This window comes from Neovison vison, chromosome 9 (assembly GCF_020171115.1).
Source record: "Neovison vison isolate M4711 chromosome 9, ASM_NN_V1, whole genome shotgun sequence".
NCBI classification, from domain to species: Eukaryota; Metazoa; Chordata; class Mammalia; order Carnivora; family Mustelidae; genus Neogale; species Neogale vison.
The window spans coordinates 87,753,275-87,780,342 of record NC_058099.1 but is presented as its reverse complement, the minus strand read 5'-3'; the positions used below and the strand labels follow the sequence as shown (position 1 = coordinate 87,780,342).

General features: G+C 38.0%; 1 protein-coding gene across 2 annotated transcripts in view; it reads right to left on the bottom strand.

Moving 5' to 3' along the window:
• The window catches only part of ALDH1A1 (aldehyde dehydrogenase 1 family member A1), a 392,715-nt gene that overhangs the window by 319,095 nt on the left and 46,552 nt on the right, over nucleotides 1-27,068 (bottom strand). For both annotated transcript variants that reach the window (XM_044265890.1, XM_044265891.1), the window contains exon 2: nucleotides 2,038-2,100. The gene's annotated coding sequence lies outside the window, so the exon portion shown is untranslated. The remainder of the gene's footprint in view (nucleotides 1-2,037; nucleotides 2,101-27,068) is intronic.

The following is a 27,068-nucleotide window of genomic DNA, read 5'->3' as shown; positions in this document are numbered from 1 at the left end:
ACTTTTGCAGAAAGAGCAAATTAATTTTTATCCAAAATTCTATCTTACAAACCATGATTTTTGCTTTACTAACACTGTTTCAGGGACAGCAGGAATCAAAAGCAGACACTGGGGCAGTAGTTACTATTGAGATCCTGAGAACAGTGACAGAATCTTAAAGTCCTTCCTTACTTGAGGCAATGGTTCCTTTCAGTGTAAGTAAGTGTTAGTTCCTAGACCATATCCTAGTTGTGTGGCCCAAGAGAGAGAAGACACACTCTTTCTGAATTATTTTTTTTTAAAGATTTTATTTATTTATTTGATAGAGAGAGAGAGAGAGAGAGATCACAAGTAGGCAGAGACAGGTGGCGGTGGGGGTGGGGTGGGATGGGAAGCAGGCTCCCTGCTGAGCAGAGAGTCCAGTGTGGGGCTCAATCCCAGGACCCTGAGATCATGACCTGAGCTGAAGGCAGAGAGAGGCTTAGCCCACTGAGCCACCCAGGTGCCCCTCTTTCTGAATTATTCTTTAAATATTCTTTGAAAGGTGGAACTTACTATATTGCTTAAATCTGATCTATTGCTAGTAATGTAACTAACAGCTGACAACATTTCCATCTGGAATTTCATTAAGGGGTATCTTGGAAAGAATGTGCAAATAAATAAAAAATAATGAATAAAAGGGTAGGTTTGAACACCAGTTGTCTTGTTTGTGGCGTGTAGTATGTTAGGTGTAGTGCTATGTTTTGGTCCTAATGAGTATACTTTTCAACTTTTTCCATCTATAAGCCAAGTAGAGCTTCTAAAGAATGACGTCATGTCCACAGGAAACAGAACCTTGGCAGAATGAGTTTGAAATGTCCCTTTCTAGTTTTATGTTTCTTCATATGCTTCTCCTCTGAATACAGTTCTTATCCTATTCTTTTTACTAATTTCAAACATTACTTGGATGCTGAGTTTTCTCCAGTTACACATGCATTTTAGGTGCTGCAGCCCGTAGGTATTTGCCATTATTTGAATTTCCCACAAACCATAATAGATATTTTTCTCCCTTCTGATAAACTCTGATAAATCCCTACAGTGTTTCATGTGTGTTCAATGCTAGAGAGCATCATTATATTAGAAGAGAACCTAGCGTTGAATATAGATAAAGACAGCAACTGTATTTTGTTTCCCAGGTGCTCCTAGACAGGAAATGACTTTTTTGGTGATTTTACAGTCGATCTGAAAACAATGTGTAAAAAAGTGTGGAGAGAGTACACGCAGTTTTCTTTGGTTTCATTTCTAAGGAGAACAGCTATAATATTTCCTGACTTTAAGGAAGACAGTGTATTATGTTAGTTCCCTCCACAGTTTTGCTGTGCCTCAGGTAAAACCCAGAACCTACCATTTGTTTCCGGTTCTTGGTTTTTCTCATCAGTAAAAAAGTGGATGACAGCAAAAATACTCTTATGGCTGCTGGAGGACTGAAGAACTTAATGTAAGTAAAGCCTGTGGAATATTGCCTGGCATTTAGTAAGTTCTCCAAAGATATTAAATATTATTTATCCTGAAGTCCCATAGTATTTTCTGTAGCTTTCAAAATGCATGGATATTTCTGCTTTCTATTTAAGTTGTTTTCGTAAAGACCACATCATCGGTACAAGATTCAAAAACGGAAGGTTTCATATTCTGTTTGTATCTTCCACACAGTATGCATCTATTACCACAATAATTCTTACTTTATCAGGGGTGCAGTAAATATTTACGCATAAAAGATGCATTTTTAAGGAGCATTTGTGAACTTTATGTACCTGGGCAAATTGATGACTTTGAAATTCTCCATTATTTGTTTCTAAAATAAAATAAATTTTATCATTTTGCTGAATGATATAATACAAGCTGTAGAGTTTCAATTAGCCCTTGGAAAGCAGGACTATTTTCATGAAGTGTGAATGTTGCCTGAGAACGGCAATTTTGAAAATGGGAACTTAACAGAAAGTTAAGATTGTAAAAGGGAAATAAGACTGAGAAAATTAATCAACCCACAGTTCTTTAAAGGGTCATTCTGAGGTGACCTACCTTGTAGGAACTAGCACTCAAGACAGCAGGGCAAAAGAACATTCACTTCCCGGGCTGTTCTCCCTGTGGTTAAATAAAAGGAAAGGAAAAAGAAAAGAGTACACATTTTACAACTAAGATCGGCTGAGAATCTTTGCATAGAGTAATAAAAAGAAAACTGGACTCTATGTGGCCCTGGGGGAGCTGTTTCTCCCTTCCCCATATGTCAGAGAAAACTTAAAAAAAAAAAAAATTAAAGTGCTTTTAAACAAGATAATCTGTTGAGTTCTTTACAAACCTAATAAACTTTAATTATCATCATTATGTTTTTTCTCATTGGGGATGGACTGCTTTTAAATTATTTTCAATTATTGCATAACCATTACGCTTCAAGAACAGGCAAATAGAGGCATTTGTTAGATGTTAAAAACAATTAGCTTTGATTCTGCTATTTGTGCATGACAAAGGACAGTGTTTATGAGTTAGAATTAAAAGGACTTAGCCACACATTTCCATATTGCTCTGAAGACAGTGCTTTGTGGCTAAGAAGTTTTTCAAGGATTTTGGTGAGCTTGAGAGAATTTTGTTTTTTTTAACTAATATAAATGAATCTAAAAGTGTGATACCTCGAGATGACTAAATGTTCAGCTACTCAGCTGGCAACATCTTAGCTGAGAATTCGTACTCTGGGCAAGCAAGGTAAAGAACTAGGAGTTAAAGCTTTCATGTGTACCAATATATGTAAATCAGTATGGTTTAAACTTACACAATGATGTATGTCAATTATTTCCCAGTAAAAGTGGAAAAACAAAACAACAAAAAAACCCTTTTGTGTTTTCACTTTTTTAAGTATGTGTTTTCTTCGGATTTGCTTATTGATTTGTTGATGTTCAAAGAAATTAGCAAGTGTCTTTTGATTTGGGGTAGGAATAAAAAAAGTGATTTTAAGTTCTTTTTCAACAAGATAGACAAAGCATCATTGCTGTTTCCTGAAACTGCACTTACAAAAATGAATTTCCCAAATTCAAAGATGAGGGCATGCAAGAATAGAAAACCAAGTTTGTTTGGCCACAGATAGGCAATATCTTAATTTTTTTTTTTTTTCTGTAGGATTTCCCGACCTGCTGTGCTTTATTTCTGATTCTAGAGCCATCATTAAGAAAAACCTGCTCTCTTTTATCTGTGCCCCCATATTGTATTCATTTCCCCGTAAGCTATTATGAACAATCAGGTCCCTAAACTGAAGCTCTTTTGAAAAGTCTGTGTCTTCAGTCTCTTTGTAAATATGCTAAGTTATTCTCCCTGCCACCAATGAGCAGCGTTAATGGAGATAATATGCAAAGTGTTATCCGTCTGCTATTTGCACCTCTCCCAAAAGGGAGCATTATTTTCAAGTGAATATACTTAATATAAAGGTGGGAATGTTGAAGAATCACCCTGCAATTGCGTAGCTCATCGAGATGTGCTGCCCTAGCCCAATTCTCATTTTGATTTATTTAAGTTTGGAAATAACAGTATTAAATTAGCAAAGACAAGCAATAAACAAAGCCCTGGAGATGAATTAGCCATTGTCTCTGGTCCATTAATCTCCTCTTCAATTCTAGAGAATTGTGGCTCACCCAGACCCGAAGATCAAATAAAATGCCTAATTGGGAAAATCCTAAACAAGTGTGTCCTGGGGAGCTTGAATTTATTTGTCACCCGCTCAAACAACTGTGTTGTTTATATAAGTCTTTAAAACCCTGATACTTTTCCGCTACTATATCTTAATCCCTGGTTCTTTATGCTCAGGAGGGCAATTTAGAGTTGTTTTCAATTAACTAGAATGAGAGGGGGCGCTTACTCCAAAAACAGATAGCTATATAGCGAGTATTTTGCTAAACATGCTGAGTGGTTTAGATCTCAGTGTCAGGTTTGGGACATGCTTTGGAATCTCCTTGAAGATAATGATATCTGCGCTTTGGCTCTTTTAATATCAGTAATAAATTGTGGAACACAGTCACAATTAAGGACATAGGATAGCCAGGGAGGTTGAGATGTTAAGGCTAGAAACAAATGTGAAGTAAGGAGTTGAGATAATTATCTGGAATGGCAACCCCTATCAGGCAATACTTCCTTTCAAATATGCAGATAACCTGCAGATAATGGAGAGCAAACTTTTTATTTAACACAGTGAAACAGAATGAAAAATCAATGTACGGAATATTGTTGACACATGGGTGCGGCATTCGTTTTCACAGCTTAAAATGCACAAATACTTTTTGTTATAATGAGAAAGCTAAAGAATTAGAAACTGGAAATCAACTGATGAGTAGAGAAACAACTACACATACTGTAATATTTACTATCTCAACAATCATTTAAATGCAGTACGGTGCATAGTAATTTTACAGGGACTATGTCATTTAATCCCCACAGTGAACCAGGGGCAGTTACTATTATTAACTCTATTGTGTAGAGGAACAAATAGCTGCTTCCAGAAATTAGGGATTCACCCAAGACGGGTCAACTGGTGGGGATCAGAATTCGCTCTCAAATCTGCTTCCGAAACCTGTGTGGTTCCTACTAAACTGCAGGGCCATTATCACCAAGGCTGCAAAACTGGTAGCAGGATTTGCTGAAGGGATTGGTTAATTTGAGTAGAATGCAAGTTAAAAAGTATTACTGAACCTAGGCGGGACAGAGGTGAGTTAGGATTTGGGGAATATATGAAGGAATTCTCTAGTTAGCAGTATCTATGCAACAGTCAAAACCCACTTAAGTCTTCACTATATGTTTGCTAAACTGATTAGTTACCGGGCATTTATTTACACTATATGGTATTCCTCTAGCCTGGCTCCCTATTTTCAAGCACATTAGTAATCTTTGCCTTCAGCTACAGTTATTATTATTGGAGCAACATATTAATGTGCCGTGAAGGCGGGATATAAATCAAGTCAACTTTTTTTTTTTTTTAAGATTTATTCATTTATTCATTTGACAGAGATCACAAGTAGGCAGAGAGGTGGGGGAAGCAGGCTCCCCACTGAGCAGAGAGCCCAATATGGGGCTGGATCCCAGGACCCTTGATATCATGACCTGAGCTGAAGGCAGAGGCTTAACCCACTGAGCCATCCAGGCGCCCCGAATCAAGACAACTTGTGTGACATACTGACTTTATTCCCCTATTATCGATCAGCTATACATTGATGTGTTTTAAAGAAATTTTCACTGGAACAGAACAGGCAGTATTTAAGATGAAGAACAGTGTAGAGGCCAGGGGTTATGTAGTGATAAACAGTCTGATGAATTAGGCATAGCGTTTTTGAATATGGTTGCTATACAGGCATGTCCACTGCCATTTGATTGGATAATTACATCCCAAGTGGATCATTTAATTATTTCATTTGATTTATAATAGTTGCACTGCTATTTAGAAAGTACAGCTTACTTGTGTTTCTCATCACAAGAAACACAATTTATAACTATATGTGGTGATAGATGTTAACTAGATTGATCGTGGTGATCATTTCACAATATATACAAATATCGAATCCTTATGGTATACCTGAAACCAATATAAAGTTATACCTAAATTCTGTCTCAATTTAAAAAGTTAACAAGGGATTTTTAGGTATACAGGTTTATAAGATCATCAGAATAGACTCTGGGTTATAGTTCTTCTTGTTCCTGCTTTACAAATAAAGATATAAAAACAGGGGTCAAGTGACTAGTTAAGCCATAGGTATGACACAGCTCATTAAAATAAAACTGGAGTAAGGGAATAAAGCCTCAAGAAAAATGGAATTATCAAAATAATCGAGTGGAACATTGAGATGTTGTATTTATTCCACTTTACCCTGTATATGAAAGTGTCAGAACTTGGTGGTTTTAAAGCAGACGAATGTGCATTTTTAACTCTTATGCAGGTGAGGGATACAAAAAGGCAGCAATCTTGATAAGAGGCCATATTGAATCTCATGTAAAATTTTTATCTAGACTAAAAGTTTCTAGGGATAACTTATGCAACAGTTTGAAACATTCAAAGAATTGAAGACATTTTTTTGAGTGGGATTCGGATCAGAACATCCAACCTTAAAGTGATAAAACATTTTGTCTCCAAACTACTTACTGTTTCACATAGTACCAATTAATTATGTATCATCGAGCAACAGATGCCTAGAAACTCTGTGGTCAACAACTTTATTTATTTACTTTTTTAAAGATTTTATTTATTTATTTGACAGAGAGAGATTACAAGTAAGCAGAGAGTGGGGGGAAGCAGGCTCACTGCTGAGCAGAGAGCCCGATGTGGGGCTCGATCCCAGGACCCTGAGACCAGGGCCTGAGCTGAAGGCAGATGCCCAACCCCCTGAGCCACCCAGGTACCCTATGTGGTCAACAACTTTAAATTTAAGGTTGATCTCCCTCCTCTCTCTCCCTATTTGTGTCTCTCTCACTTCAAAGAGCATAATGTCCCCATGTGTTAATTAAAGGAAGAGTTGTGTTTGTCTGCCATTGGAAGGCCAGTAAACTTATTCTTCTAATGCTGAGACCTTGCCCAAACAACATAAGAAGGGAGTTCAGGCAGAGGACAGATGATTTAACCTTGTGCATAAGAATTAGTGACAGCAAGGGGGACTTGGGTGGCTCAGTTGGTTAAGTGTCTGACTCTTTTTTTTTTTTTTTTAAGATTTTTATTTATTTATTTGACAGACAGAGATCACAAGTAGGCAGAGAGGCAGACAGAGAGAGAGGAAGGGAAGTAGGCTCCCTGCCAAGCAGAGAGCCAGATGCGGGACTTGATCCCAGGACCCTGGGATCACGACCTGAGCCGAAGGCAGAGGCTTTAATCCATTGAGCCACCCAGGTGCCCCAAGTGTCCAACTCTTGATTTCAGCTTGGGTCATGATCTCAGGGGTCCTGGGGCTCTATACTCAATAAGGATTCTGCTTGAGAATTCTCTCCCTCTGCATACCCCTACCCCCCACTCTCTCTTTCTAATATAAATAAATCTTAAAAAGTGAATTACAGCTTGACTTTGCTCCTGTTTTGGTTTGGTTGTTTAAGCAGTGTATAGGTGCAATCTGCTTTTTTAGAAGAATTTTATAAGAGAAGGAATATTAATATCATTGGCTCTTAATTCATTTTGATAAAATTTTAACAAAACTAACACAAGTTTCTCAATTACATTCTATATATCAGACACTGGTAGAATCTGGGGATGGAAATGAATGTAAAAATGGGCATAGTCTCTGTTATCAGGAGATTTACAGTCAAATATAGAAGATGGGCATTAGTAGAATAAGGCAAAATAAATAAATGTGAAAAATACTACTTTACTAAGAGCTACAAAAGATACTGCATTCTGTAGTATGAGAATATAGGGTAGAGGAAACTACAGCAGTCTGGAGGGTCTAAAATTTCTTTGGGAAAGTTATAATTGTTTGAGGGATGCCTAGAAGGAGAAAATACAAGTAGAGAGCATCTGAACAAGGATACAGCACATTCAAATGTCCCCTTTCAGGAAAAAGCAAGGCACACACAGGAACTGAAGAGCACAAAGTGACAGAAAGGATGATGGATGGACAAGGAGGCTGGAAGGATGGCTCCGTGTCCAGCCCGTGGGAATTTGGTTTATACATCTCCAATGGCCACTCACATACACAGTCAATGCGCTGACTTCTTATTTTATACAAATAATGACATTGCTAGGTGTGATAGTTCATTTTACAGCCAACGCGGCTGGGCTCTGGTGCCCAAGTATTTGGCCAAACATTATCCTGGATATTTCTGTGAAGGTGCTTTCTGGAGAAGATTAACACTTAAATCAGTAGACTTTGAGTAAAGGAGATTATCTTCTGTAATTTGTGTGGGGGTTCATCCAATCATTTTGAACAAGGCCTTAACACTGGCCTCCCCCAAGGAAGAAGGAATTCTGCCCGTAGACAGCCTCTGAACTCAAATACAACTTCCCTGGACCTCCAGCCTGCTGGCTTACCCTGCTGATTCTGATTTGCCAAGGCTCTACAATCGCATGAACCAATTCCTTAAAATAAATTCCTCTCAATAAATAGACAGACAGACAGACAGACAGATAGATAGATACGTGCATGCATACACACATACATACTCGTCCTGTTGGTTGTGTTTCTCTGGAGAACCTAATACACTAGATTATTAGAAATATGGGACACATACCTATGTGCATACTTAAGGCAGAGTTAAAAACCAGTAACAAAGATGTAAGTGTAATATGGTAGTATGAGAGTTAGACAAATAAGTGGGGCAGACAGATCACTGGAAGAATTATGAGGACCAGAAAGCACCTAGGTAAACTCCAGCAGTTGGTAGGATTGAGTTGGGGGGTGGTGCAGATAAGTGGGGTAGGAGAAGACAAACGGTCCAGGTGAGAAGTGAGGCAGAGCAAAGGTGCAGGGAGAGAAATGTGTGCTGCACGATCACAGGCTATGAGGAGACCAGCCTGAATGAAGCAGGAGCTTCTGGTAATAAACACTCAAACCTGAGATCCATCCCCGATAAGTCAAGAGGTCAGTGGGAATCCAGAGCTGTCTTGTTTCCAGAAGGAAGACACTGTGTGTGGGAAAACTAGATATGTGGCAACCTCACAGGAAAAGCAAGCTGATAAGGTTTTCTTTATGAATTATTCAGAAAGGGAAAATTAACTAATGAGTCCTGTAAGATGGTCTAGTTCTATCTGGATTGTTTTCACCTCACAGGGGGATATAGAATAAGATGAGTAGAGCAAAAAGAAAGTGAAATAACCAGTCAGCCAAATATAGCCAGAGAAACAGTTCTTGGACTCACAGCGTGTGGACCGGATGTGAGCGACGCCCCTGAGGGAGAGGTAAAGCCAACCTTCTGTTCACGGGGATGTCAACCTGCCAGAGCAAGCTGCGTGGCCAGAGTTTTTACCACTCTTTCTGCAACTAGGTTAATCTTTTGTGCTGTTTCTTTCTTGCTTTCTGGAGAAGAACTGGGAGAGAGTTCTACTGTAGGTCATGTCTGGGAAAAGTTCTGTCTTTTAAGCGCACTGCGGTGCTTACTGCTATAAAGCCGGTGAGTTACCCAACTCCAAGCCGTCTGTTCTATTTGTCACCCAGTGGGCTGAGTTTACAGAGGCAAAGATCCGCGCTGCCCCATCATGGGGAGGAAGGTGGTACATTTCTGATGGGCTGCTATTGGCAGCGCTTCATTTGTTCCCCTGGTCCCAACTCTTCTAAATAACAGCTTAGCGAGTTTATGCGACTGACATTTAACCCCAGGCAGGTATTAAACGTGGCGTGCTGAGTCACTTGGGCAAAGTGTGGGTAGAATGAGGTCACAATACTTTTAGACAACAAGCTGTGGAAAACTTTTAAACATGTTTATGATGCAGAGATTTATTTATGTTAGTGACACTGATATAATTTGGGGGCAAAAGACATAGCATCTCTCAAAACGACTAGGCAGCACCTTGCGTCTAGTTGCTGAGGAGGTAAGAGAAGGTGGAGAGAGTTTTATCATTACTCGGCTTAATCAAAATAGATACTAAATTCACAAGATAGGCAGGCACTGGGTTCCGCAGTCTATCTGCTTTACTTTATTGGTACAACTACTGTGCATTTATCCTGTAATGGATTTTACTGAGCACTTACTCTGTGCCAGTTGCTGGGGTACAGCTGTGCGCGACACAGATAAGGTCCTGCTCTCCCGGAGCTTACACTCAGGTAAGTTAGAGGGATGATAATCAGAAGTAGAGTGTAAGTTCCATGAACTGGGGTTTTTGTCTGTCTCATCTACCCTTGAGGCTCCAGCAACCTAGGTAGATAGTCAATACTGTGTGTTACAGATTTGAAAGGTAAGAACGTTGAAAACCAGAGAAGTTGAGTTACTTACCCATGATTTCTTTGCCTATAAGATTCATAAGCCTTCTAGATATCATTTTTTCAAAGATTTTATTTATTCATTAAATAGAGAGAGAGAAGAAGAAGGGAGGGCAGAGGCAGAGAGAGAAGCAGACTCCCTGCTGAGCAGGGAGCGTGACATGGGGCTGGATCCCAGGACCCCCGGGATCATGACCTGAGCTGAAGGCAAACACTTAACCGACTGAGCCACCCAGTGCCCCTACATATCAATTTTTTTTTAAAGATTTTATTTATTTATTTGACAGAGAGAGATAACAGGAAGGCAGAGAGGCAGGCAGAGGGAGAAGGAGAAGCAGGCTCTCTGCCGAGCACGGAGCAGGATGCAGGGCTCCATCCTGATGCAGGGCTCGATCCCATGACCCTGGGATCACAACCCAAGCCAAAGGCAGCCATTTAACTGACTGAGCCACCCAGGCACCCCTAAAGATCAATTTAAAAAAATCCTACTATTTACACATTTGTCTCCAAATGGGGAAAATAATAATTTGACAGTTCAAACGTTTCCCCATGTGTTCTCTTGTCTGAATATTGAGATTTTTTTTTATTATGGTTGTTATATTAGTTAGAGCACTTGTATTAATATTAAAACCATCACTCCCAGCTGCTTAACACAATTATAACATCAAAACCAATCTCTGGAGCCCTGCCTATGTAACACCTCCTTTTAGGTGCAGGAGATAAAAAAGTGAACAAGTAGAACAGGGCCCTTGCCTCTACTGGAGCAGAGGAGATACGCAATAAATAAGTAAACAAATCAAAAATCAAAAATAAAAATATATAAATAAATACAACAAACATGCTTAGTAGGTTCAATGAGGAAAACCAAAGAGGGCAATGTGGTAGTGGGCTGTGAGGAAGCTGATGGTCAGGGAGGACTCCTCTGTTGACCTGAGATGAGACTTGAATGGTGACAAACACCCAGCTCTGAAAGGATCTCATGGTGAACAGTGCGAGGAGGAGCAGTGAGGGAAGGGAGAGAGCTTGGCTTCTGCGCTGACAGACATATTGCCATTTAAAATGGGGCAGTTTCCCAGATGGTGCAGCAGAGAGATAGAAGTAGCAAGGTAAATGAGAGAGGAATTTTTTTTTTTTTTAAATTACAGTTGAAAAGCTTTCTATGGCTCTGTGTAGGTGAGTGAAAAGGTCTGATTTACACTTGGAAGAATCACTCTGGCTGCCATTGGGATGGATAAAAGGCTTCAAACTTGCCACCAGGATGACTACCATTTAGAAGGCTATTTTAATACTTCCGTCAAGGATTAATGGTGGAAATAATGACATGCAGTCAGACAGAAGTCATATTGTGGAGATAAACTAGCCAGAATTATTGGTGGGTTTGATATAAGTAAGACATGAGGAAAGCAATCAAAGATGTCTCTAGGTTTGTGGCTGAGGGTGATTTAGTAACAATGAAGAAGGCTCGAGTGTGTGGGGCATACAACTGCGCACAAGTGGATAAGAAGAATCAATGGTTTTGTTTGGCTACTTAAGTCTCTGATGTTATTAATGCCCAATGAAGATTTATATTACAAATTTATACCGCAAAGTAAGCAATAAGCAGCATCAGATGTTTGGAGATGGATCTGAACCTGGAGAAGTGATTTTATACATAACATCTTCAAAGACTTCAGTGTATTTGTAGTATCAGAAACCATGAGACTGAATGAGATCCCTTAGGAAGAGAGTATAGATCAAGAAGAGGGCAGAGAAAAGAGCCCATGGGTGTTCCAGTGTCTTAAAGCTGGTGCAGAAAGCAAGGATCCAGAAATGGAAACTGGGGCGTGTTCAGGAAGGCAGGACGAAAAGCTGACAAGCTGCCATAGAAAGATAGGGTTACAATAAAAAAGAATGGTATTAAAAAATATCAGCAAGATTTTTTTCATTTTAACAGAAGGAGGGATATGTGAAAATATCAGGTAGTAATTATCAAGGTATAAAGAAAAATAAAGGGAGCTACTGGATAGATTTTTCTCTATGAAGTTTATGGCTAGTCGTTCATTGCCCAAGAGTGAATTATGAAATTATGGGACACAAGAGAAGAAAGTGTGAGACGGTCATGACAAAGGTTCTGAATGGCCAAGATGTAGTGTCAGTTTGAGATTTTTGGTCATAAACTTGAAGGAAGACCTATCAGCAGAATCTTTTCGATTTTCTATGTCCATACTCAGGATCTTGAGTACAGAAGAATAAATAGATTTTTATAAGTTATTCCAAGTGGAAAATTTCTCAGGTACATGCAGTGGAGGCAAAGGAGGGTGAGCTGGTTAAGCACACTTACAGAGGAGTAAATGTGATGCTATACCATGGAACCAGTGTACGTAAGAGAGACGCATGAACATGAATAGGGTGGTGGTTGGTAGAAGAGTGGTCAGTGGATTCCAGTTCTCACAAAGTTAGATAAATTTTGAAGTAGGAATACTTTCACTAAATATGAAAGACTAGTAGGGTAATGTCATGTTTGAAATATGTATTTGTAACGGCTGTGTGTTACTGGTGTACTATACGTCTAGCGTCTGATCATGTGAGTGGGAGGCTAAGGCTGAATGGAGAAAAAGAGAAAAGTGGAGACAAAGATGTCAATGGAATTGAGGGTGTTGTAATTATGACAGGAGTCATGGACAAGAGGATGGCACTGGGAGAGGTGCTGAGGTCACTGGTGAATGATGCTCCAAAGAAGAGGAAACCAGTAGTTTCAAAAAAGAGAAAAACTAGAGAGGCGAGGGGCTGTCAAAATATAATGATGTACACATCAAAGAAAATAAAATTACTGAAGGCTGAAGGACAGGTATAATTTGGATGTGGCGAGGATGAATAATTGCCCAAGACAGTCCTAGGTTATGCCTTGCTGCCTTAGTACAATTTTTAGTATCCCTATTTACTTTGAAAAAGTGTCCTAGTTCTAAATGGTCATGTCAGTAAGACATCCCTCTTGTCTCCCTGAAGTACGTGGGATTAAGATTGAGGAAGAAACAACACCTTCTCTTAAAGGGTGTGTAAGGTCGCCTTCCTCAGTGGGCAGTCACATTTCTGTTAGAACCTGAAGGTAAAGAACTATTTGGAGAACAAGTTATTGGTAAGAGCTTACTGGAAAGACCTTGACAGTTTCAAAACACAGCCGGAAAATAAACGGAGGATGAGATCACATAAGGAGATGCATAGAACAGGTGAAGGGGGTCTACGAGGTTTGGAATCTTGCTGATGACTAGTCCCATAGAACAGAGGGGACAGAGACTGAAGACTTTAGGGTGGCAGCTGGTTTCACACAACACTGTAGGTTTTGTGGCAACTGGAATTATGCAGTGATTGGAGACTGAATTATTTTGGTGGCTAACCATGCTTTCGGAAAGGGGCAACCTCACAGGAGCAATGGTCTGGATAGAGACCTAAGTCCTGTTATTTTGAGTCACACACACCACACAAAGCTAAGTCCCATCACTGAATCATCTTTTTGATTTAGTCAATAATCATCTTTTTGATTTAATTACTGAATCATCTTTTTGATTTATTCAATAAATAACCACTTATGGATTGCGTGAAGAATGGGACTATATACCCCTAAACAGTGCGGATGTCTCAAGAAAAAGCTCATATGGTGAAAACTTACTATAAATAGAAAGTTGAGATAAATACCATAAAAACACACTATTCACATTATTTAGTACTGTGAGTATCATTCTATTGATTATTGACATTTGCCAAATGCTTATCATAGTCCGAGGACTGTCCAAACAATAAGACCCTATTTATTTAATCCTGTCAACAACGCTATGGAGTAGACATCTATTATCCACCTTTTACAAATGAGAGGCTGGGAAGTAATCTGCTCAGTATCACTCAGTTGGCACGCTCTCAAAACACAAAGTGCTCTGCTCGAAAAGGGGGCTATTTGTATTAACAGAGAATATTCGGGAAGGCCTGTAGGAGTTAATAGCTTTTGAGATGGGCCTTGGAATACAGATACATTTGGAATGGGGAGGCAAGATGAGCAAAGCTGGCAGGTGATTTTCAGAGGGCATTTATACAAAATGGGATGATTATTTTGGCTGTATTTTCAGTGAGTGAAAGGGATGAGTGAGAACAAAGACTCAAAACATATACTAAACCCAAAATGTATGTCACATATGCATTTAACATACAATATCTTCTAGGAAATAGAAAATATGAAGTCATTTATGAACTGTGTAGCAACATGACATTTTTAGAAATCCTAATCTATGTTTGTTTATTTTCTTTTCCCAGCTGCTATTTCTACCCTTTTCCATTGCTCACTTTCAACAGTTGGCTCTGTTTTTGTTTTCAAAATTGTTAAGTCCTAGGGTGGAGCAGGGAGATAATTTGGAGAATGGATAATGTATCTTATTTAGTCATGAAAGGACAATAACTCTTCCTGGACAAAGAATAAGTTCCTCCCAAGCTGAGTGGGAGGGAGGAGAGAGAGGATGAGAAGGTATGCGCACATGACTGATAGTTGTTTCTAGAACATGCCATATTCTCAAAGAAGACATCCAGGAGCAGAGGGTTCCTGGCAGAGAGAATCAGGGACAACCTAACCAGGAGCAACACATGAGGCCATAAAACAAACAAATAATAAACAAGGAGGGGGCATTGGGATCTGAAAGTTTACGTTGGCTTTCAGGTTGGACACTGTGACATAGCATGCGGGGACTCAAGGTCGTTTCTACCCCTACAAGTCCAAATAACTTTAATAGAGGCAATGGGAGGGGTGGCGGTAAGTGGGGGAGGAGATGACAGTGAAGCAAAACCGATATTCAAGTTGTGCACATCCAAGTTTTGTCCTAGCATGACGGCCAGGAGCCTAAGCATTAATTTTATTATAGAAAATAAAATTATTGAATAAATAAATAAAATGATAGAAAATAAAATAAAATGATATATTATTTCTTATACACTTGAACCTGTAGACTTGATTCATGTCAGCTGTTTCAGGGTATTCAGGCTAAATTAGTTAGGCGAGGCTAGTGTAGGAGGTAGCAAGCGGTAAATCCAGAAATTTCAGTGATTTAACATAAAAAATGTATTTTTCCCTGTTGTTGAGAATGTGACATGGCTGCGCAGCCCTTCTCCATTTGGAAATCATACCACTGGGAACATGAAAAATGTAAGCTTCCTCCTCTCCTTGCTGCTGAAAGAAACAGGCAGATGCAAAAGCACATTGGTCCAGAAGACAGACATTATTTCCATTCACCTATCTTTATCTCACTCTAGTCCTATGGTCTCAAACGAACTGTAAGATGGGACCGGGATGGTGAGAAATTTAGAGAGGCCCAACGATATCTGGGGAGTGCCAACCATTTATCACCCACAAAGCCAAGCAGCTGGACAACGAGAAACTCTATTTTACCTTCTGCACTGCAAATACTTCACTTCTTCCAAGTAAGTCCTACTTGCATTCCTGGGGCAGAACACTTCTTGAATCCATACTTCTTACTTTCTGGAGTCACAGAGTGTTCCTGGAAGTCCATTTGTACATTCAGGCCATATTTTCATTCCCTCCCCTCTCTTCTCTCTGTCCTATTCCTCTAGGAAAATTATGAGGCTAATCACACAAGGTTAACTGTATGATATGAAGGAAAACTCATTAATTGCATTTCAAAATGGGTATTAAAATTTAAAATCCAGAGCTATTTAATAATTGTCCTGACAAGTCACTGCACATTTTTTTTAGTCTGTCATTTGGGCTAACAAATGAACTGAATTGCAGGATATCTTCATCATTTTGATTTCTGCAAACTTCTTACTACTACAAGAGAATGTGTTTACAGTTAATGGACTAATACGGTATAGAGGTGTCATTTAGAATTATCCTAATGAGTAAAGCAAAGACAATTTCAGAGCCTGTGAAACATAAGACATTCTCCTTGTATATGTAATTTGTTTTCATACACTGCCAGTATGCTCTCTAACCACAGAAGCACACAAAAGAATGTCAAAGATTTCCTAATGCTGTATTTCCCCCTGCCTTAAGAACTCTCTCTTGTTAAACTATTTCACATTGGATTAAAACTTTAAACAACGTGTTATACTTGAGGAAACAGGATATTATAGGATTCACATTTGGACCTAATAGAAGTTAAGTTTGTAACTGATTTGTTGTGACTCAATTCAATGACCCTTACTGGCATCTTTTTAAACAATCTTGTAAGATAGATTGTTATTCTAGCAAATTGTTATTCCAATAATATTGGAAGAATGTTGCATTAATTTGTTGATTTGATAGCAAAATTTTTGCCCAATGATGCAAATCTATGTAAATGAAAGTCTAAATTCTGCTGTTACCATGCTACTATTTCAGAATTGAGTGTAAAAAAAATGAGACAGAGAGAAGAAAAAGAAAGAGGCAGAAAGACAGAAAAAAAAAAGAAAGAAAAAGAAAGAGGACAGAGTGAGAGAAAGAAAGAAGGAGGGCAAAATAAGGGAAGTGGGAAGACTAGATCCCTACAATCTTTTTTCTTCACCAATGGTGCAAGTTATTGCCCTGCTTTTGGTTTAAAAGAGTCTTCAGGTTAACCCTACTAAATGATTGTCATTTATCATATCAGAGAATTTGGCAAAGAGGTTTGGATGGTTTATTGTGCTCTGTGCTGCTGATAAATCTACAAACATAGCAACTGTCACCATCGCTCTCAAATTCATTTTCCATATGCTGAGTGTGTGTGTGTTTCTTAAATATTTTGAAATATTTGGCTAGTCCAAGTTTTGCCTGGTTAAACTGGGCTTGTTTGAGTATTTAATGTTTCAGGAAACAGAAGGGGAAATTTATAAGGGTACTCCCAGAGAAGAGCTTAAAGATCTTTGGATCATCAGTATCATCCTTTGGCCACACAGAATTACGACTTTTTTTTTTTTTTTTGGGGGGGGGTACAGGGATCAGGTACCAAAGAGTTGAAGGACAGCTGTTAAGTGGAGCATGCCCAAAACTGGAGTATTGGCTTAGGATGTTTTATTCTTTTGCCACTTACATAGGCCAGTAAGCTCAGTTGCTCTGACATTCTTCAACACTGAATTTATCTGAGACGTAAGATATATGGAAATGATTTTCTTTCAGATTAATTTATCGTCTGATCAATAGCTCATATGACTTAGTTGAAAGTCCCCATTAAGGAGATACTCCCCTGATGCCTGGCTCATTCTGACACTGTTAAGAGTGTTCTTTCTCCAGGGGAGAGGGGTAGGGAGAGGGTGGTTGGGTTATGGACATCGGGGAGGGTATGTGATATGGTGAGTGCTGCGAAGTGTGTAAGCCTGATGATTCACAGTCCTGTACCCCTGGGGCTAATAATACATTATATGATAATAAAAAATAAAAAAATTTTTAAAAAGAGTGTTCTTTCAGCTTGTGAATGGTTGGCCATACTGTCCTATCACTGTGGACTACACTTTTCAAAAGCCGCTTATCATTTAAGTAGCTCCATTCATTTATGTAACAGTTCAGCCTTTCTCCTTTGAGATTTTTTTTTCTCAGAGTGGTTATCCATGTTAGACTTGTCCCCCATAGAAAAATTTTTGAGCTTGCATTATAATTTTTTTAATTCAGTTTACTATTACCACATTTTAAAGATCTTATTTTTAAGTAACCTCTACACCCAAAGTGGGGCTCAAACTCACAACCTGAAGATCAAGAGTCACACGGTCTACTGACTGAGCCGCCGAGCACTCCAAATATTGCCACATTTTAAAGAAAATAAGTGGGTTGGAATAATTGGTTTCTATTTCTGCTATCTACTGGCAGCCATCACAATGTTTGAAACATTCTGAACTTTTTTTTTGCCCCATAAATAAAACTTGGAAGTTCCAACTTGGTGGCAGGTCACCTAAACGCCACGAAATATTTTCCTTCATATGTGACTGCCAAGGGGGTATAGCTCAGTGGTAGAGCATTTGACTGCATATGTGACTGCCAAGTTATTGATATTTTACACGTTCTTACCAGATAGCTTTCTCTTTGACTCTATCATAATTTTCCATGTATTTTATGATTGATTAGTTTTAATCATGTATTTTAGGATTGAGGTATCAAAATCTCATTAGTGTGGTCAGTGGCTTCAATTTAGTCTTGATCTAGCTTTTGTATTTTTTTGTTTTTTTGTTTTTTTTTTTGGTAGAATTCTGTGGTTTGTTATTACTCTTCTTTCGTATTCATATTTATGTCTGTCAAGGCTGCATTTCTCTGAATTGTGAAACTTTTAAGTCATATTTCAATATCACTTATATATCCTCAAACCTCAAATCAAGTTTCCTTTGCTGGACTGTTGTGCTGCTATAATGAAGGAGAGGAAAAAAAGAAAAGAAAAAATAAAACAGATTTAGAGCATCTAAAACTTCCAAATAAGACTTAGAGATTTGTTTTCTTTCAGTTATAATAATGAATAACAAACGGAAAGCATCCATCTGTGGTGTAAATTTGTCAATATTAAAGGGATTCCCTCAACATTTCTGAACCTGATTGAAAAAAAATAAATCCAGAGACTTGTCTCCCGTAAGTGTTTATAAATAGCAAGAGTTCTTCTTCAGGAAGCATAACAGATGAAAATACCAAAGGCATTGGGGAAAGAAAACCATAACTTTAAATCTTAAATCCATAATTTAACATATTATGGTTTTAGATTCCCAGTCCCTATTTAGGGATAATCATCACCACCATCATCATCGTACCTATTTTTCAGAATTATTGGGAGGCTTAAATTAGAAAACATTCGGAGTGCTCAATAATTGTTATTTTCCACTACTCTTCCCCAAACCATTCCTTTTTCCATTTCAGATATGTTTTATGTAATAATTTTTATCTGATTTCTTAGCTACATGTCAGAAGTTTTAGTGGTGTGCTGTAAATGTTTAACAACTGGTTCTTCAGGAAGAAAGAAAGTCCTGAGTTGTAGTGTTAATATATTAATTTATGAGGTATAAATCTTCCCACCATGGCCAATTAGAAACTACTCATGTGACGCCAGGAAGGGAGGAGTTGGGAAGAGATGCACACCATCCTCTCTTGCAAAAAGTGGGAGTGGGCTCCAGCAGACCACCAATGCCTACTCCTCTATTCCTTCTCCACCGTCAGAGTGAAGTGAACGAGGGAAGATGGAAAAGAATCTGTTTGACAAGTGAAAAATTAAGTATAAATAATAAAAAGGAGATGTCTCAATGGATAATTTGCAGGTTCCAAGACTAATATGGTAGAAAAAGCTGAAAATTTGCGTTATAAATTCTGACTTCTTCACAGTTTCTCATCTGCCCTTTGTTTTATGTCGTTTTAGGTGCTGTTTATATAGTTTTGAATTTTAAAAAATATCTTCTTGTCCCTTTCCTTATTGTTTAAATACAAGTATAACTGCAAAATTATGATACGTGTTATGAGGAAAGTGAACTGGGTAGTAAGACAGGGATAGCAGACTGAAGAACATATTAAAGCAGTAGGTAAAAAGCAAGTTAGGAGTTCTTTTGAGAAGTTCTTTTGATATTTAGGAATTTAGCTCCCTTAATAGTAATAGGGCTAGTCATATTATCTATTTCATTTTGGGTGATTTTTGGTAGTTTGTGCTTTTTGAGGACCATTTTTGTCTGGTCCTAAAACAAACCAGTGAGTGAGTCAGTAAACATAAAACCAACAGGAATGCATTTGCTTCTTGACTGAAGTAGTATTCAAAACATACATCATTTCTGTATGCAATTTTTTTTGTGTTCATTTATGTAACTAGATCTCGATATGCATGGTAAGGGGACCTTACCATTCTCCATTGTGGTCTACTATCATATAGAAACCAAATATAATTGAGCCTTTCTTACAAGTAAAACCCCTATTTTCATTTTATATTTTTTAATATATATTTTTATATGGGGGAAAACATAAAACTTTTTAAAAAATGATAACTTAGGTATACTTTTATCAAGATACAGTTAAACATTTATCATATTTTTCTAAAGCATTATAATTTGCATTTTATACTTAAGTCTATCATCCATTCATTATGAGTTAATTTTTGTATAAGATATGAGGCTCTAGTCAGTGTTCACTTTTAATTTTTATTTATTTTTTGTCAATGGATATTTAACTACTCCAGGGCCATTCGTGCACATTTGCCAAAAAATCACCTGAGCATATTTGTGTGGATTTATTTATGATTTTCTATTGTTTCATTTTTCTTTTTCTATCATTTTTAAAACTTTCATTCCAGTTTCATGAACATATACTGTTATATTAGTTTCAGATGTACAATATAGTGATTCAAGACTTCCACACATCACCCCGTGTTCATCATGATGAGTTCACTCCTTGGTCCCCTTCATCTATCTACTCCTCCTATCCCTCCATCCACCTCCCCTCTGGTAACATCAATTTGTTCTCTACAGTTAAAAGTCTGTTTCTTTGTTTGTCTCTCTCTTTTTTCCTCTCTGCTCATTTGTTTTCCTTAATTTTTTTTTAAAGATTTTATTTATTTATTTGACAGAGAAAGGGGGAGAGAGCAAGCACAAGCAGAGGGAGCAGCAGGCAGAGGGAGAGCAGCAGATTCCCCACTAAGCACGGAGCCTGATGTGGGGCTTGATCCTAGGACTCTGGGGTCATGACCTGAGCCAAAGGCAGATGCTTAACTGCCTGAGCCATCCAGGCTTCCCTACATTAGTGAAATTAGATGGTATTTATCTTTCTCTGAGTGACAATTCACTTAGTATTATATTCTGTAGCTCCACCCATGTTGTTGCAAAGAGCAAGATTTCATTCTTTTTTATGGCCGAACACTATTCCTGTGTGTCTGTGTGTCTGTGTATGTGTGTATATCACATGTGTTTTTCCATTTATCCATCAACAGACATTTGAGATGCTTCCATATTTTGGCTATTGCAAACAATGCTGCTATAAACAGGGGTGGATGTATCTCTTTGAATTAGTGTTTTTGTATTTTGGGGGTAGATAACAAGGAATAGTGTGATTGCTGGATCATTGCTGTATTTCTCTGATGATGAGTGATGTTGAGCATCTTTTCATATGTCTATTGGTCATTTGGATGTTTAATCTGGAAATACGTCTGTTCATGTCTTCTGCCCATTTTTGAATTGGATTACTTGGTTTTTGGGTGGAGCTAGAGAAGTTCTTTATGTTTTTCGGATACTAACACTTTACTGGGTATGTCATTTACAAATACCTTCTGCCATTCAGCAGGTTGCCTTTTAGTTTTGTTGATTATTTACTTTGCTGTGCATAAGTTTTTATTTTGATGTAGTCCTGATAGTTTATTTTTGCTTTTATTTCCCTTACCTCAGGAGACATATCTAGAAAAATGTTGCAATGGCCAATGTCAGAGACATTACTGTTTATGCTCTCTTCTAGGACTTTCATGTCAGTTTTCACATTTAGGTCTTTACCATTTTAAGTTTATTTCTGTGTGTAAGAACATGGCCCAATTTAATTTTTTCCCCATAGCTGACCAGTCTTCCTAACACCATTTGTTGAAGAGTCTGTCTTTTCCACTGGATAATCTTTCTTGCTTTTAAAAAGATTAATCAACCATATAAGTGTGGGTTTATTTCTGGGTTTTCTATTCTCTTCCATTAATTTATGTGTCTATTTTTGTGTCAGTACCATACTGTTTTGATCACTACAGCTTTGAAATATAAAACTTGGAAGTCCAGAACTGTGACACCTCCAGCTTTGCTTTTCTTTTTCAGAATTGCTTTGGCTACTTGGGGTCTTTTGTGGTTCCATATAAATTTTAGGACTGTTCTAGTTCTGTGAAAAATGCTGTTGGTATTTTGAAAGAGATAGCATTAAATCTGTAGATTGCTTTGGGTAGTACAAACATTTTAATAATATTTATTCTCCTAATCCATTAGCATGGAATGTCTTTCCATTTTTTTGTATCATCTTCAATTTCTTTTTTTTTTGTTTTTAAAATCAACTTTTTTTTCCCCAATTTATTTATTTTCAGAAAAACAGTATTCATTATTTTTTCACCACATCCAGTGCTCCATGCAAGCTGTGCCCTCTATAATACCCACCACCTGGTACCCCAACCTCCCACCACCCTGCCACTTCAAACCCCTCAGGTTGTTTTTCAGAGTCCATAGTCTCTCATGGTTCATCTCCCCTTCCAATTTACCCAAAAGCACATACCCTCCCCAATGTCCATAACCCTACCCTCCTTCTCCCAACCCCCCTCCCCCCAGCAACCCACAGTTTGTTTCCTGAGATTAAGAGTCACTTATGGTTTGTCTCCCTCCCTATCATCTTCAATTTCTTTCATCAATATTTTATAGTTTCCAGAGTACAGGTCTTTTACCTCTTTGGGTAGGTTAATTCCTAGATATTATGATTTTTGGTGCAATTGTAAATGAGGTTTTTTTCCTTAAATTTTCTTTATGTTGCTTCATTATTAGAACATAGAAATGCTACAAGTTTCTGCATATTGATTTTGTATCTTGTATCTTTACTGAATTCATCTATCAGTTTCGGTGGAGTCTTTCAGGTTTTCTATACAGAGTATCATGTCATCTGCAAATAGTGAAAATTTTACTTCTTCCTGACCAACCTGGATGCCTTTTATTTCTTTTTGTTGTCTATCCTGTCTTATTTTTCTGTGTTCATCCATCCACCACTAACACACAGTCTTTATTATTGTAGCCATATAAAAGTGTTAAAGTGGGGACACTGATTCCTTCCATTTTGTTCTTTTCAGAATTGTTTTAGGTATTCCAGCTCCTTTCAAATTCTGTATAAATTTTAGAACTGTACTGCTTTTATGTACAGAAAAATCTTCATGAAATTCTGGAAGGAATGATATTAAATCTATATATTAATTTGGAAAGAACTGACATCTTTACTCTGTTGAGTCTTCTCAGCCATGAGCAGTATGTTTGTCCATTTATTTGATTTTCTTTAGATTGTTCACCAGCCTTGTGTAGTTTTCAGCATAGAAGTCCTCCTCATGTTTTGTTAAACTTCCTTTTCTTTTATTTTTCTGAATATTGTAAATAATATTGTATTTTTAATTTTAGTGTCCATATGTTCATTGTCACCATATATAAATATAACTGATTTTTATACATTTACCTCATATCTTATAACATTGTTGAATAATACACTTTTCAGTTTTTGGAGTTTGTCTGTCATCCTTATAGACAATCATGCCATCTGCCAGTAGGAACAGTTTAATTATTCCAATTATTCCTTTTAGATCTGTATATCTTTTATTTGCTTTTGTTACCTTATTTTATTGTCTAGGGCTTCTAGCTCTGTTTAATAAGTTGGTGAGAGTAGACTTTTTTCCTTAAGATTTTATTTATTTATTTGACAGAGATCACAAGTAGGCAGAGAGACAGGCAGAGAGACAGAGGGGGAAGCAGGCTCCCTGCCAAGCAGAGAGCCTTATGTGGGGCTCCAACTCAGGACCCCGAGATCACAACTTGAGCCAAAGACAGAGGCTTAATCCACTGAGCCACCCAGTCACCCCAGAGAATAGACATTTTTACCTTGCTTCTAACTCAGGAAGTGTGTATTCAGTTTCGCATCACTAAGTATGATGCTACCTGTAGGTTTTTTGGTACGTTGCTCTTTACCAAGTTGAGAAATTCCCTTCTCTTTGTATTTTCTCTGAGATTTTATCATATGTGATACTGAATTCTGTCCAGTGCTTTTCCTGCATCGATTTATGTAATTATGTGATTTTTCTTCTTAAGCCTGTTAGGGTGATGAATAACAATGACTGATTTTGGAATACTGAACTATCCTTGCATGCTTAGAATAAACACCATTTGGTTATGATGTATGATTCATTTTATGTATGTTTCAATTCTACTTGCTAATGTTTTGCTAAGAATATTTACATTTTTGCAGGCTATGCCTCTGTAGTTCCATTTTTGTACTGTCTTTGGTTTTGAAAGCAGAGTAATACTGTCTTGATTAAAATAATAGAGAAGTCTGCTTTTTCTTTCTGTTTTCTAGGAGGAATTGTATAGGATTGGTGTTAATTTTTAAAATTTTGGTAGAACTCTCTAGTGAAACCAACTGGGCTTGGAGATTTCATTTTCTGAAAAACAATTTTTTTAAAGATTTTATTTATTTATTTGATGGACAGAGATCACAAGTAGGCAGAGAGGCAGGCAGGCAGGGAGAGAGGAGGAAGCAGGCTCGCCACCAAGCAGAGAGCCCGATGTGGGGCTCGATTCCAGGACCCTGAGATCATGACCTGAGCTGAAGGCAGAGGCTTTAACCCACTGTCCCAGGTGTCCCCGAAAATTTTTTTTAATACTCCAAGAGCTTTATAATGAACTATCAACTCTATAATTTTTATCAACATATTATAAATATTGTCATATTTATTGATAGAGTGCACATACTGAAAAGAACATCTGGTAGACATACCAGAATAAGCACTGCTATGCAGGGCATTGATTCCATGAATTCTCTGTGTATCTTTAGACAGACTTAAGAAAGAGCCTCAGTATCTTAGATAACAAGAGAACAAACAGCATTTCCCAATTTTTCTGCTCATTTAAAATGCTTGAAACATTTCTTGACCATCAGTAACGATATCTGGGGAGGTGTCAATTTTGTTAGCCAACTTAGCTCAGGGGCATCTGCTGCTGGTACTTTTGCTGTGAGTGCAGTGTCTTGGATAGAAGTAGCTTAATTATTTGGTGAAGGATGGGGGTATTGCTATGTCTTTGAATCCTAGCATGCTCCTTTGCTTATATATTACTCTTAATTTTCAGACCTTGCTTCCTCCTTCTTGTCACCAGTAAATTTCTTAAGAATATCCCGCTGCCCCTTTGCAAGTTACTTCTTTCTCTTCTAGAAAAGATGTCTTTCCTCAAATAGCCATGTCTGATTATGCACATGTTAAGCCCTTTCTCCCTACTGCCCAGAACTTACATCTGTTCTCAGTTCAGTGTTTCTATACTGGGAGTGGGGAGTTCTATTCTGTGTTCTACCTCTGCTTGCATCCTGATGTTCTCTACTGTTGCCTGGGATGTCTCTGTCTCTGCTCAGAAACAGGATTCAAATCTGGCTCTGTTTGCTTTATACATAGTCTCCCACTTATATGTAAATAGCATTTGTAATATTTCCTGTCTCCTATTTATGTTATAGACATTGACTGTGGGTGGTTTTATTTACTTTCTTTTTTTGATATGTATGGTTTTTGGAGAATGTGGGCCATTTCTTCTAACTGCCTGCTTCCTACTCATCTTTTGTATCTGAAAATAAATATTGTTTCTTTCAGGATGCCTCCTCTGTCTTCTTGTGTACTTCTAGAGCACTCATCTCAGCATTTTCCATACTGTTCCCACCCTTTAACTCCTCTGTAATCTCCTTCATACAGTTAGCTAACTGAGGAGAGTTCCTCATGGTCATTCTTTCATCCCCGGTATCAACACAGGGATCAACAGCTATTAGATTCTGAATAACTATTTCTTGAATGAATCCCTGTATTATTTTTCAGTGAGGAACTGAATGGAGTAGTTGGTAGGCAATAAAGTATACATATCTGTAGAGAATTTAGACACAATAACAAAACCAACCAAAAGTCTGCCTATGCTTTATCATCATCATACACCAGTAAATGAAGACATGATAAAACACTCCTTTTTTTTTTTAAAGATTTTATTTATTTATTTGAGAGAGAGAGAGACAGTGAGAGAGAGCATGAGCGAGGAGAAGGTCAGAGAGTGAAGCAGACTCCCCATGGAGCTGGGAGCCTGATGCGGGACTCGATCCCGGGACTCCAGGATCACGCCCTGAGCCGAAGGCAGTCGTCCAACCAACTGAGCCACCCAGGCATCCCAAAACACTCCTCTTTATTGGGACAGACTCCTCTATGGTGCATAACTATTATTTTTATAATCAGAAGAAGATGTACATTTGGTTATAGCCTGATTTTTAGCCTTCTGTGCTATTCTTTCCAAGAGTCATTTTCTTTCAAACTACAGTTGACCCTTGAACAATGTGTGGCTAGAGGTGCTGACCCCATGCAGTTGAAAAACTACATCTAACTTTTTACTCCCCAAAAGCTTAACTACAAATAGCCTATTGTTGACCAGAAGCCTTACCAATAGCATAAAGAGTTGAATAACATATTTTGTCTGCATTCAATGCTGTGTTTTACAACAAAGTGAGCTAAAGAAAAAAGGTTGAGAAAGTCATAAGGAAGAGAAAATACATTTACTATATTGTATTTATTGAAAAAAAAAATCCACATATGAGTGGACATCTCCAGTTCCAATTTATGTTGTTCAAGGGTCAACTGTATTCAGAGCAAAGATAATTTACTTTATAGTTCTTCTATGGGTACATATGAAATATTACTTCATAATTTTCTGGTGCTTCCTTGCTGCTTTGGCCTCACTATGACAAGTTCAGCTTGCTGCTAGTTGCTGCCTGAAATTCCTGGATTCCATTGCTTTGGAAAAGAAGACTTATTTCAAGGTGTGTCACACCTCCCCTTATTCCTTACCAAAATTTATCTTAAGGTTCCCTTCAACTTGACTAAACTTCAGAAGGATTTCTTCCTGAATCTAGATACCTGATCTCTCCTTTCATACAGCATTTATTTTAGAAAGGGCGCCTGGGTGGCTCAGTGGGTTGAGCCGCTGCCTTCGGCTCGGGTCATGATCTCGGGGTCCTGGGATCGAGTCCCACATCGGGCTCTCTGCTCAGCAGGGAGCCTGCTTCCTCCTCCTTCTCTCTCTACCTGCCTCTCTGCCTCCTTGTAATCTCTCTCTGTCAAATAAATAAATAAAATCTTTAAAACAAAACAAAAAAAAGATTTAAGAAAGCTTGCAATTATAAATTCTTTCTCTGCTCCTTTGAGATAAAAATATACAACCCAGGAATGTTTTGCTCAAGGACCTGTGAGCCATTCCTTTGAAATGTAGTCATCAAGAAAGATGGTGCCCCAGTGTGCCAGTCTCTGTGAGAGGACAGGAGTCTAACTTCAGTAAGCATCGATTAGCAAACACTGATGGCCTAATCACATTGACCCAACCTCCCAGCCAATGTCCTCCATCATTTTCCCGCTAGTTTACCCCTGTGCTTCAAAATTCTTCTGCTTTTATTTCAAAAGAATTGAGTTCAATCTCTCTCTCCTATTATAATAGTCTTTCTCCCCTATTGCAATATTCTTGAATACTCTTTCTTGC